The 13,816-nt window shown below is 40.6% G+C and overlaps 2 protein-coding genes across 2 annotated transcripts in view; one reads left to right on the top strand and one right to left on the bottom strand.

Annotated features, from left to right (window-relative positions):
* The window catches only part of LOC145453684 (cilia- and flagella-associated protein 43-like), a 252,286-nt gene that overhangs the window by 127,813 nt on the left and 110,657 nt on the right, over positions 1–13,816 (top strand). The window lies entirely within an intron of this gene.
* LOC145453690 (uncharacterized) overlaps positions 1–13,816 on the bottom strand; it is a 94,212-nt gene that overhangs the window by 6,936 nt on the left and 73,460 nt on the right. The window lies entirely within an intron of this gene.

The raw sequence follows: 13,816 nt of genomic DNA, 5'->3' as shown, positions 1-13,816 counted from the left end.
GGAATTTTCTTCGCGCTATGCGCGATTTAATGCGAATTCATTTTTTCTATTTTAATATAGAATAGTGTAGCGCCATTTCGCCCCTTTGCAATCTGAGTTCCACAGTACAGATGCGAACAGCAGAGAAAAATGATGCGCCACCAACTTGGAATGGTGTGCTCTTCACGAAATAAATTTGTTTCTGGTACGTTTGGGCGAATCTAATATATCTCCACTATACCAACAATCCTGAAGGGAGGTCAAGATATAGCAGCATGCAACTAATGACATGACTCATGACCCATGACATGACAATTGGCCCACCCGACGACGTATCATCATTTATAATAGGGTTACCAACTTACCATACGTTAGGCTTACCATATTTTGGAAATCTAAAAAGAGGACACTTTTTCAGAAATTTGAGACTTGCAAAACCGGTGTAGAATTCTCAAAAATTGGTGAATTTTTCCCACTTTGTAATCGGTTGACTAAAAAAAAAATGTCCTCCGAGGACGCCTAATTGTCTTCCGTTTTGGCAATCCGTCCTCCTTTACAGCTTGAGCTGAGATGATGGACGGATTAGAGCGATAATGGGCATAAATTAAGCTAAACAGGAAATTCGTGGTTTGAAAGTAAGCGACGACCATTTTTTAGTCAACCAACGGAAAATGTGAAAGAAAACTGTATATCGGGAGTTGCGCCGGAAAGTTGACATTTTTGTTAGTCAACCGACCAAAATTTTGTTGAAAATTTATCATTTTTTTAGGATTTTACTTCAGTATTGTAAGTCTGAAAATTTTGTAAAAAGTTTCCTCCTCTCCCGATTCCAAAATATGGTAACCCTAATATATAACTTTACCGAAATGTTCGAAAACACTCTCTCCGTCACTAATCACATGGGCTGATAAAGGATAAATATTTGTCAGTAATACGTAAAACTATACTAATATTAGTGACGAAACTCATTCTCGAATTTATGTGTCAGAGGTTAGGCTCCTTATCGCCGATCCCGCTGTACTGGCAGAGTATTGAAAAGTCAAGAAACAAAGTAAGCTACGCTCTCACAAAAAGTCGGCAGCCGAGAGACCCGAAGATGGACGCATGCAGAAAAGTCTGGAGAGTGAATGCGCGTAATTGAAAGTCGTACAATGAGCACGAATACGAGAAAGCCAAAAGATACTGCACTGCATGAAGTTGAAGATGTTGTACTGTACGAACTCTGTGAAACTGAATTGTACAATATACAAATATATCTTTGTCGTGACGCAAAGGCCTAAACGGCGATAAGCGTCACTGTAATACCGTAGTATTGTATAATATTGTATAATATTGTATATTAGTATAGTATAGTATAGTATAGTATAGTATAGTATAGTATAGTATAGTATAGTATAGTATAGTATAGTATAGTATAGTATAGTATAGTATAGTATAGTATAGTATAGTATAGTATAGTATAGTATAGTATTGTATAATAGTATTGTATAATAATAATATTAACTATAGATCAGGGGCGGGCAACATACGGCCCGTGGGCCGGATCCGGCCCGCGAAGGGATTTTGTGCGGCCCGCGGACAGTTTTCCGTCTAACATGATAATGCGACCCGCGGCCCCAGTCTGTCGAGACTTCCCGCTACTTGCTTACTAGTGACCAGAGTTGGATCAATTACAATATTTTATTTCAATTACAATTACAATTACTTCCTTGCATGTTTCAATTACATTACAATTACAATTACTCAATGCTAAAAATATCAAATTACAATTACAATTACTGTTAAACATGTACTTAATTACAATTATAATTACAATTACAATTACTTTTAAACAGGTAATTGATTCAGCAAAGAGGTGTTCTTTGACAACCGTAGCGACGTAATTAGCAACAATCTCAAGCTATTCATGTTTCATTCCTGATATGTAGATTACCCTTTAATTAAAAAAAAACTCGAACGTATTCGAACTATTCCTAATCATGAGTACTGAAAACTACAAGCACAAAAAAATATTTCAAGCGACTGTTAAGCACCAAAGGTTTGAGCGACTAACAGCGAATAGGCTTACATGACAGTCAATGAAATGTAATCAAACTATTAGGCTACTCAGAGCTGAGTCACGATAAAGAAATGTAATTGGTAAGGCGTCAGCGATAAGTATGATACCGATAAGGTGCGTAAAATTAAAATAAATGCAAAAGGAAAGAACCTCCTGATAACTAAGAATTACAATATTTTGGTTCGCATTTACATTTTCACTTGTTCGGAAACTGTTAGATTGCATTCGATGAACATTAGGGTGCGAAAAGTTTCTGGCCCCAGTAAATTTGACCAAGACTGGAGGTAAGGTTGGGACAACATCTCTACAAATGCGTGACGAAGTTTGATGAAGCCTTGGTTGGAAACTTGAATTTTTTTGCTATTGCTGCAACAAGCCTCGGTACTGGTCAGAGATTTGAAAAAACTTTGACCGTGGTGTAGGAAATGGTTCAGCACAGGTTTCAGAAGAGTTAATTTGCTGTTCATCCATTTTTGAAATATTAAGATTTAATTTAGCCCACTGGTTCTCTAACTTTTTTAGACACGCCCCCCTTTATGACAGTGAATATTTCGCGCCCCCCTTATCGTCATAGCACACAATGAAACCAGAAAGTTAGCAATCCTTACATATAGTTTGATGGTGTGGAAAGTTATGACTGTTGATGAGAGAATTCTCCAATACGAAATTCAGACTATACACCGAGCAATAACCACAAAACGGAGGTGAATCGGGCCAAGCGCGGAAAAGATTTCAGTTCACTGGGGCGTCGCGCCTCTTTCAGATGCTTTCACGCCGCCCAAGGGGGCACGCCCCCAGTTTGAGATCCACTGGTTTAGCCTATATTGTAATTCACAAAGTTTTCTGAATAATGTATCGATTCAGCAATCCGTCCGCCATATACTTAATTTTCCTATATCCGGCCAGCTGACTGGAGAAGTTACCCACCCCTGCTATAGATTATACCGGTGAATCTGATCACATGGGCTGATAAAGGATAAATATTTGATAGTAATATGTAAAACTACTAATATTAGTGACGAAATTTATTCGCGAATCAGAAAAATGTTCGCGCATTCGCGATTGCGGTCCGGGTATAGTAAGTAAGCCGATATGAAAAAATTGGATTAGTCCAGAATTTACCGGAAATGGACATGAACAGCTTAACATGGGTATTTGCGGCTCAGTTACTTCATCACGACTGTTTGGAAGGCGGCCGTTAGGCTTCTTAAATAATCGAAATGCGGCCGTGAATAGCTAAAAGGTTGGCCAATGGCCACCCCTGCCTTGCAGTTGTATAGGCCCCGATGCACATCATTTTCATATATCACATAGATGTGTATTGTGTACCTATATATATAGATATATGATTTGATATACCTCTACTTTAAGCTTGGTAGGGACGAGATGCTCGATATAACAAGTAAATTCAATTTACTATTAACAATTCCTTCATTTCAATACTTATCAAAGCCGAGCCACCCTGGCCTGAAGCATGATACACCCAAAACTTAACTATGAAAAATAATATAATAAAGAACAGGGAAAAGCACATACGCGTCTGCATCGCGGAAAAATTATAAATAAAATAAATAAAATAAGGTTGCAAGTATAATTTAGCGGTATCTTGAGGCCAGAGTCGAAACATTGCACGGATCAACTCACGAGATTTCAGGATTTGAAGTAACGGTACATCATAGCGCCGAATAAATATATAGTAACCCATGGTATTCCGACATGCAGGCTTACTATAGCGACTACTTTCCTAGATCCCACTAGAACCGAGCCGGCGGAAAGTATTTGCTTAGCTGCAATACGCTACGGTCTAGTACAGTGGTCCTCAAACTGGGGGGGGGGGAGGCGTGAAAGCGTCTGAGGGGAGACGCGAAGCCGCCTGAGAGTAAAGATGTTTCTTGAACTCGGAATGAGTTTAATTTATCCAGAAACTTCCAATTGTTTCAACAATGTACATGATTATATTCACAATATTCAACTGGAAATTTTTTCGCTCTCCGCGTGATTCACCTCCAGCTCATAATTATTGGTCTGTGTATAATCTGAATTCCATATTAGCGAAGTGTCTCAACATCCCTAACACTGTCCATGTCAGCATACAATGCATTGAGATAGCAAACATTCGGTGTCCGGACAATACCGAGAAAACCATTACCGAGAATGCCATTACCGAGAATGGACACCACCGAGAATGGACATTACCGAGAATGGACACCACAGAGAATGGACGTTACCGAGAATGGACACCACCGAGAATGGACATTACCGAGAATGCAATATATGCAATGCAGGCATGTTATGCATATGCACAGGTCGTGTGTGTGCATCACGGCGTTGCCACATTCGGTATCGATGCTCAGGTATAAATTTCTCGACAACGTCAGTCCCAGTAAGCTATATTCTTGACATTGGCCATTCTCGGTAATGTCCATTCTCGGTAATGGTTTTCTCGGTATTGGTATAGAACCCAAACATTCATCGTTTCTCTTGGGAACCACTGGTTTAGCACAACAAAGATTACACACCGATTTTCATAGCATATAGATCAGCGGTCGGGAACCTATGGCTCACGAGCCATATATGGCTCTTTTGGGTATAAGATATGGCTCTTTGTCAAATATAGATATATTTTACTGAATTGATCAATATTGCAGCAACTTGTTAATCAATTTTCATCACGACCAGAATAATTATTCTTGTGAGCGTATAAACATGTCTTTGAGAGGTAAAGACAGTGCCGTCTTCAGGGTTGGGGGCTCGGACAGCCCTTTTCAAAATCCCCAAATTTCAGTTACTGTCGCGCCGGCGACCAATATCACTCACGAATTCGATGCATCTGACTCGAAATCTTGGATTGCACGATACGTTCATTGATCAATGAGAATAGCAGACATGGCGATGCCCATAAATGACAACGCCGTTATCAAATATATACGCACCGTCTTCCCGATCTACGGCGCGAAATGAACTGCCGTGGAAGTGACATTCACAATTACAAACAACGCCATATAGCTCATATCCACGTTCTTGATTGGTCAGTCGCTTTGTAACACCAGCGATAAAATGAAGGCCTGCGTAACGTTATATGTTCTCGCCGAATACTTTGAGAATTGAGAAGTCGATCCGGATTTAGATTTTCGGAATCTGTGCAACAGTTACATTCAGTTCATTTCAGACATTATAAATTCTGAGCTATTTACGATGAATTGTGGTGTCAATTGCGGTCCGTCTGTGCCTTACCTCTCGCATGGGGCTGTCTTTTTGAATAATAAATATGCAAATCGCCTAATTTACGGAGGAAAATTCAGTCATTCATTAACATCGATGGAAAATGCGAATAGTAATTGAAATTTTCACAATTATCGTTCACTCATCTTGGCGACAGGTGACGAACTGCCTCGCTTTCCTCCCTTGACCCCATGTCACTGCAGTATCACACCTTACATTGGGACAGTATACACTGCTGTAGTGATTATGTTTGGGTCCACTTACGCATGTGATCATGGGTTGTCGCATTTAAAAGGAGCATCACGACGGAGCTAAGTTCTCGTAACTCAAGTTTCGCATGCTCGAATAATGTTACCAGCATGATTAGTACGGGTGTTTACAGAGAAAATGTGAGTTTATATAAGTGCTACAATGACGTCAGGAATTTTCAATTGTGACGTAACAGTTGATTGACATGTATGGCTCTTTGGGAGTTAAAATGGAAAAAATTGGGCCAATATGACTCTTTAGACGAAAAAGGTTCCCGACCACTGATATAGATATTCACAATTTCGGTGCGTAGAAAGCCCATTAATCACCGACCAGTAGTTCCTTGTCGCTAGCGCCCCCTAGGGGTGATTTTGATTTTGAAGGAGGGCGCTTCGCGCGATACGACGATGTGTAGTATAGTTGTATACGATATGTATTGTGCGGCCCTGGCTCCCTCTCTCTCCTATCTGTTATGGCATAGTGTCCTATATGGTGTCGACACAGGCAAATCTCACGCCTCAGTAAAAGTATCACGTCACAATTTCCATTTGGCTACAGGCAATTTGACGGTCATTTTTGACCGGCTTGCTGAGCTTTAAATTGGGTAAAACGGGTATCAATCGAAAGCTGACTCTGCACTGATTACGAAAATATAAATTTTATTCCGCTCGTGGCCCTGGAACTCGCACAATCAGCCTGGAATTTTTCATTGTTATGGAGATTGGCATTGGGACGCAACAATGCTGTCTGGCGAAACGAGAGAGTAGCTCAAGAGAAAAAGAGCCAGGCAGCATTGTTCAGCATTTATGGGAATATTATATCATTTGATTGCCCCACGTTGATACATTTGGCGACGTTTAAAATGTCAATATGTACTTCAGCCTTGAGGCATGATGTGGCCTGAGCCGTCACCAGATATCGTGTGTACGTACAAGGCTATCACTTCACTGAAACGTGGGGTTGGAATTAGCAATATGACGTCACGTGGCGTCATGAGGTTCACGTTCGCGTTCACACAGAACCTCTCAAAAAGGTTCCAGTTTACACGAACCTGAACCTTTCAGAGGTTCACACCATGCCTTGTGCCAACCCCCAAACGCTCATCGAAAGCTCGCGATTGAATCGGTTACGCCAGTATGGTTCGCGATCGAAGAGTATGAATTTGGGTCGCTACCGCACCATAGAGCTATCGTTTAGTGCAGTGGTTTCCAACCTTTTTGGATGTCGGAGTCGCATTGCAAACTTCAGAGTATGTATGGAGTCGCATGAAAACAATCGAGTAGGCCAGCAGTCCCAGCACTCAAAAGAAACTCAAAGGTAGCCGGACTACCTCTGGTTCTCACCATCTAGATCAGTGGTTCCCAACGTGGGCGATTTGGCGGTCTAGGGGGGCGAAAATGACGAAGGGGGCGATAGGGGGGCGAAAATGGACAAAGGGGGCGACAGGGGGCGAAAATAGCGAAGGGGGCGATAGGGGGGCGATGACGCGTTAAAACGGCTATATTGGAGTCAATTCGGAGAAATGACCTTTTTTTTTAGTCAACCCACGGAAATTTCGTTGCAAAAGTGTAAAATTTTCTGAAAAGACTTTTTTTTCTTTTTTCTAGTCAACCCGCCGATGATTACAGTTTGAATACCGATTTTCGGTTCACAAAATCTGGGGGGCGATGATCGCCGTCGAGCTTCAAAAGGGGGCGATGAGTCGAAAAGGGTTGGGAACCACTGATCTAGCTAATTCAAAAGCATGCACTGCTATATATTCTATATCGGCAATTTTAGCATTGATGGACGCAGATTGGCGAGTGCTATACATTGAAATAAACTGAAAATGCATATCATTACAACAAGATACAATTGTGTCGTTATATATATGGTACCTCTTCATACATTCCAGCATTTACTGCACAAGTTTGGCAAGAGATGATGCGCTGAGTAATATTGGACTTTTTGCAATTCATCCTTGCCTATGAGGGTTTATTTTGATGTTAGTAAAATTGTGTCGAAATTTGCTCTTCATAGAGACGGTATATGAAGATCGATAACCAGCAGGACTGGTATCATCCATGCGTTTGACGCCAAGTCTGCAAGAACTCTCTTTCCCGGTTTTCAAAATTTGTTTTAAGGAGTCCGTGATAGTGTAATGGTTATGCGTCCGGCTTCTCGAGCGGTAGGTCGTGGGTTCGATCCCCGGCCGGGTCATACCAAAGACTCGAAAATTGGTATCCGCAGCTCTCCTGCTAAGCGCTCAGCAATCACGGATAGCATGGAGGAGAAAAAAAACGGGAGATGACCTCCTGGGGCCGTATCGCAACTCCGTCGTCAAAGCATCGCGATGGTGCAGGCGAAAAATAATATCATCTCTCTCTCTCTCTCTCTCTGTAGGTAGGTTGGAAACCAGCATCGATGCACGCATAGCGCAGAATAAAAAAGTCGCGCACTAAATATACTACTGCAATAGTATATTTATATCGAAATGAACCCGAATATTTTCGGCTAACACTCGTCAGGGGTAGCCTAATCGTCGGCAACTAGTAGATGCGCGTCTGCCGAAAAATTTTCGTGGCCTACTGCACGTATCCACTTCAACAGAAGTGTATTCCTAACAAAGCAATCCATACTATTGCGGTGGGAGGAGCTGTCTGTCCGATTGTCTGCGATGGTATTTACAGCAAGTCCGTATGTTACGGATAGCAGAGCTTACAAAATACCTAACTGGCAGTAACAGATACGAACGCTCTGAGTGAGATCTTGACTGGTAGTTCAATAGACGACAATATTGCCTTATCCATTGTACCGATGGTTAGTAATTCCAGCAGCATGTTGTACAGCGTACATGAGTCTCTTCTTCTGAGTCAATAGTACGATATGCACTATGTGACATAGGCTACCAGCGATAAGTCACGTGATGTAGCATTATACCATAACAGATAGAAGAGAGGGAGGCCAGGGCTCCGCACTATACAACGTTCATGTGAGGTTGTGGGTCACAACCAACGTTCCCTCTAATTTTTGACCAATCTGGGCACAGTCACCAACTCACTGCGCAGACCCTTGGACAACAATGCGTAACGACTAAAAAAGAGGTCATCACTTCGGATTTTTTGTGCGCAACTTAGATTTTCTTGGCGCCGAGACCGTGTCAGCACTGCGCATTTGCGCACGTGCGCAGCTTAGACGGAACATTGGTCCCAACACTCAACATCATCGTTTTTATGATACGATGAAGAAATATTCTGATGGTTTAATTTTGTAGCTCTCAAATACACCTATGTTTAGTTAATCATTTTGGCGGAAAAGCTTCATAGCATCTCAATGTACAAAAGGCTTTCACTCTCGAAAGTGGTACAGTGCCTCTTCGATCAATCGATCGATTTCGATCAGGTTCGAAACATTTTGTGGAAAATATCCCAAGCTCTCACAGCATTGTCGCACATTTCAAATATTTCATCACCGTATATGGCCCAGCACCCAATGATATATCATTGGGCCCACCATAACACTTGAAACTACCGTTTCGCAAGCTAGCAATTGCCTAGATCACATCGTAATCTAGCAGCCAATGACGCATCCTAATCTGGGAAAATGGAGTCCGGATTTTTTGAACGTTACACATGTTTTAGCAGACCACCTTTCTGGACAAAAGACGTGAAATATATTTTCCGCTTTTTTGTATTTCTCTTTCAATTCCGAGTATCATACTTTGAGTTTTAATTAATTTCAGTTCTTTTGTCTGTTGAAGTATAGAAGCAAGTGCAGTAATGCCTCTATTTTCCGAAAATAAAGCTCCACTATATACAATTTTACGATCCACCATATTTTTATTAACGTATACCAATTGCCCAAAGTGTTATGTAACCTTATCCGATACAACTTCTCCGTATTGCTCTTCGCCTTATGGGCCTTATAATATGGGGTAGGGCGCCATGTCATGATATTTTCTAAAACAGGGTGTTCGAGGAAACAAAAGGTTGGTATTGCATTTTCATATCAATACTATATTTTGCACCCCTTGATGGGACGAATATGCTTATTCTGTCGAGAATTGATACCTCTCTGCACCTCCCGCATAGCTCAATTTGCAGCTTTTGACAGTCCATACGAACGAAATACGACCGTTTTCAAAACTACTTACTTACTTGAGTAGATTTAAAGTCAGTCAATTGTTTCTTCGCTACTTTTACTTCTACTTGAGTAGCGTTCATGATTACTTTGACCACCTCTGGGTGTGATATATGTGTGCTTAGATCTGAAATTTAGAAAATGTTCAATAGTCCGAGGTCTAATTCGTTTAGATAGCGTCACAGTGGTTAGGACCAGCTGACACAGTGGTCAGGACCATTCTTTGGTTAGGACTAGAGGTCGACCGATATTGATTTTTACAGGCCGATACCGATACCGAGATATGGGCACGATAACCGATATCATAGGCCGATATTATTACGGTCTATACCGTGTAAATTATAGTTAGGAAAATTTAAAAAATGTATACTATTGGACGTGAATGTTTGTGGACATTGCCTTTACTATATTTCATGGTTGACGAATAGAAGAACTCTCTCTCTCTCTATGGAAGGAGCAGAGAACAATTTCACCAAAAATATTTTATATTAGGCAAGATGGCACTTGTTCATGCCACAGAAAGCTGAACAACAAACGAGAAAACTGAAATTGAAAAGAATTATTGCTTAATTGAGCACATTCGTTGAAAATTGGGATAACGCAAAAAGCAAAACATGATACAGAATTGCAGATAAGTCCAGAAAAGGTAGATTGTAATGCAGGAAGCATAGTTTCTCTGTATGCTCACCCAGTTAAACTCGTCCTGCAAGGGTAAATCTGTCAGATATCACCCTTTGAGTCGTCGATTTCTTGAGATTGAGAACACGGAGCATTGAATTTCCAATATTTTTGAATTTTTTTTAAATGTAAAATATCGGTCGCAATATCGGCCTTCTTAGGCCGATATCGATAATTGGGCAAGCTCTAAATATCGGCCTCGATAATCGGCCATTTAGATAATCGGTCGACCTCTAGTTAGGACCAGCCAATGATATGTATACGATGATTGGAAATTCTAGTGAGCTCTGCGTTTGAGCGCGTCGCGAGTCATGCTTCACCAGGGGTATGAAATCGATGTAAACAAACGGTTCGCCAGCAATCTTTCTTCAGGAACTGGTGTTAACCTAGTGAAAAGTTTTTTATCGACACCTCTGTTGCAGGTGAAATGTGTGCATACTGTACAGGTTTTGGCCACTATCAGTAGCATGGCTTAATATTCAGACGAAACTGATGTACCAGTGTGCCTACGTGATGAACATTGTGATCGGAGGTGGTCACGCAGTATCAAATAACGGCGGATACTTCATTGTACGCGCTAGAGTTGGGATCAGGTCACTATCTTCAACTCATTGCAAATTTTTAATCAAGTCACGAACTCAATTCTAAATTTTTCAAGTCAATTCAGGCAGGTTCTAAAACTGACTCTGAAGTCAGGCCTTCTGAAGTTGTGAAAGAAGGCAAAACCTACTTGAGGATATCGCAAAAAGCATCACGTTTTTGAAGTAATAATAGTCATTATTCCTTTGTTACGGAGATTCATCCTGTGATTCGAATGCTCCTATATACAATTGAATAAATCGAAATATTTTTGTTTGATACTTATCAGGAGTAATCGTCAGCAGCTTAACAGATGTATACAAAGTATATTCTAACTCAGTGGTTCCCAACCTTTTTCGACTCATCGCCCCCTTTTCAAGCTCAACGCCGATCATCGCCCCCCAGATTTTTCGAATCGAAAAATCGGTATAAAATCAGTAATCATCGACGGCTTGACTAAAAAAAAAGGTCAACTTTTCGGCTCGTTGTCGAATTTAGCACTTTTGCAACTAAATTTCCGTGTGTTGACTAAAAAAGAAAAAAAAAGGTCATTCCGACGACTTGACTCCAATAGAGCCGTTTTAACGCGTCATCGCCCCCTTCGCTATTTTCGCCCCCTTTGTCCATTTTCGCCCCCCTATCGCCCCTTTCGTCATTTTCACCCCCCCCCAGGTCGCCAAATCGCCCCCTGGGGGGGGGGGGCGATATCGCCCACGTCGGGAACCACTGGTCGAACTCATTTCTTTATACTACTCGAGTACTTTTCAGATCGTTCATTTTCTGCTTCAACAAGTAGGTTTCAATACCCAATTGACTAACAAAGGTCTGCAAAATCTGGTCTTAACCTACTTTTTCAAACTACTTCTTGAGTACAATTTACCATGATGTGATGGTATATCTCATAAGTGTGTGTGTGCGCAAGAGCGACCCACAATAGGTAGAAAGTTCCTGCCACTGTCCATTTCTTTGATAGACTTGTGCACAGCCAATGATATATAAATGATTGTCCACAGCATATACTTTGCATAGTCATTTAATTGTAATGTTGTCCATGTCCAGTTTGTCAACTCTTACAATCATAGTTGACTTGCAAGATGGTGACTTCGAAGAATGAGACGGAATAGAGACTGTCCAACAATCCCCTTCACTCAACAAATTTCCGAACTTACACATCACCATCTATGCCCTCAACGGTCGAGGTGATCATGGAAGAACTTGATCGAATCTGAGGGTCATAACAATGTGTCATCGGATGGGTATAACAAGCAGGATTTTGAACAGCTGAAATACCTCACCTCTTCATGGACTCCTAAATGCGCTGATACTAGTCGTGACTAAATTTCAATGAGGATACCAACATAATATCATTGAGAATTTTACACAGGGTATAGATATTTCATTTACGATAACACTTAAAAACTGCATAAACAACTTTTGCTATTATGTCCGACTTGTCATTTAAATTCAGAATAACAAGAACCAAAATCCTAGTCAACGGAAAGCATCTAAGTCAAGTCAATATGTAGCAAAAAGGGATTTTCATGTTTATGCAAATTACAATATCAGATATACCTATGTTTAAGCCATTCGATAAATGTACTGAGTGCATCTATTTTTGTTGTAATTTATGAAACTGCGTGCTGTGCTATTATGAACAATCGAATAACTGTGCCTAATAGTTGATAACGTCAATGTTTCTTGTCACGTAACAAAAATATATATTCTCAAATGTTATTTTTTCAAGCTGTCTCATCTCTCTTAATGACGATAACAGGACTGCAGTTGGATGGTAGAGCAGCGATTTTACATGACGTTCAGCATTGGAGAGCATTGAAGCATCAAGTACCATGGCATTTGAACACTAGTATGTTTCAAGCCTCTTTAGAAATCAATTATTCTTTGAAAATTACCATATCGCAGTTGCGGCCAGATTTCCTGATCAGGCTAAAAAGGATTCCAATAACGGATCAAGACTCATTCTCTTGGTGATAATGAGGTAGTCTGCTCGATGGATTGGCAAAAATGTCCATATCTAATTTATCATTGTTGTTGTTTTCTTGTCTCTTTGATAAGCTTCCCTGCTAACGAATTTCGTTGCTGTTTCTGCGGCATAAGAATATCTCCAGTTTTGCAGTAGCGGCATATCTTTTTCCAGCTAGTACAAGTGAAGCAATATTATCTGTAGTGCAATATGGCTTTAAATGGCAGTTGTAGCTGAACTTGGTTGTCATATTCACAAGGCACACGAAATTATCCACAGATTGCATTGTAGTGTCCATCTCCTCACCTCTCGCACTCGAATAATATGCATAGTCTTTCAGCAAGACTATTTTTCTCTGCATCAATCGATCCAATGACAATGAGTATCGATCCAATCCGGCGCCAATCGTCAAAGTATTATTCATTTTGACTACAATCTTTGGAAATATCTCACTGTCTGAAGCAGAGTGGAACGTGACATGGTTGCTTCTAATGGACTGCCTGGCGTGCCAGAATCCCATAAGATAATGATTTGCACTTTTATTAAGATCCATAAATTCTTTTCAATTTCCTCGCGGTTGTGGGTTGCTTTGCGGCTGTTTCAATGCACGAACAATCTTTTCTTGAAAGTTAAAATGGACTATAATTTATAAAAAAATGTTAATAGCGGTCCTGTAAAAAATTTATGCATTAGACATTTACAGAATGGGAATTTGTTATGTCACAGTTTTGCCAGTCAACTACAATTGAAATCAAGTTAAATATTCAAGCCGTCAAGTATTTTCCGTACTACCGCATATGCAATATATATGAGCAATGTGCATATTCAAGAGAGATTTTGCATTTGAGGATTGTGGAGTTACATTGCTGGAGAAATAACCTGGGTATTCGAGGCAGCAGTACATACAAATGCAAGTTGATGCTCATGCTCAGGTCATAAAGCGTGATGCA

The sequence above is a fragment of the Botryllus schlosseri genome, chromosome 13 (genome assembly GCF_051294905.1).
Source record: "Botryllus schlosseri isolate E-star chromosome 13, Bs_hap1, whole genome shotgun sequence".
NCBI lineage: Eukaryota > Metazoa > Chordata > Ascidiacea > Stolidobranchia > Styelidae > Botryllus > Botryllus schlosseri.
Note: the sequence above shows the minus strand (reverse complement) of the source record. Positions and strands in the feature narration are given on the sequence as shown.